Source organism: Bombina bombina, chromosome 6 (genome assembly GCF_027579735.1).
Source record: "Bombina bombina isolate aBomBom1 chromosome 6, aBomBom1.pri, whole genome shotgun sequence".
Taxonomy (NCBI): Eukaryota; Metazoa; Chordata; class Amphibia; order Anura; family Bombinatoridae; genus Bombina; species Bombina bombina.
In genome coordinates this window covers 348,619,343-348,619,817 of record NC_069504.1, presented here as the reverse complement: position 1 = coordinate 348,619,817, position 475 = coordinate 348,619,343, and positions in this window count along the sequence as shown.

The following is a 475-nucleotide window of genomic DNA, read 5'->3' as shown; positions in this document are numbered from 1 at the left end:
CATTTTACCTATGATAGCATTTCATTCTGCAAAATTTCCAGTTCTGAATTTAAGACAAGCCAAGCACACTAAAGACTGGGTTTTGAGACAGAAGTAGTTGGGGAAACAAATGATCAGAAAGTTTAAATAAAAGCCCTGCACTTTGATGTCAAAGACAAAATGTGGTTAATTAAGGGTATTTAAAGGGACATGACACCCACATTTTTTCTTTTATGATTAAGAAAGAGAATGCAATTTTAAACATCTTTCTAATTTACTTATATTATCTAATTTGTTTTATTCTCTTGATATTCTTTGCTGAAAAGCATATCTAGATATGCTCAGTAGCTGCTGATTGGTTGCTGCACATAGAGGCCTTGTGTGATTGGCTCACCATGTGCATTGCTTTTTCTTCAACTAAGGATATCTAAAAAATGAAGCAAAATAAATAATGGAAGTAAATTGTAATGTTGTTTAAATTTCTATTTTCTATCTG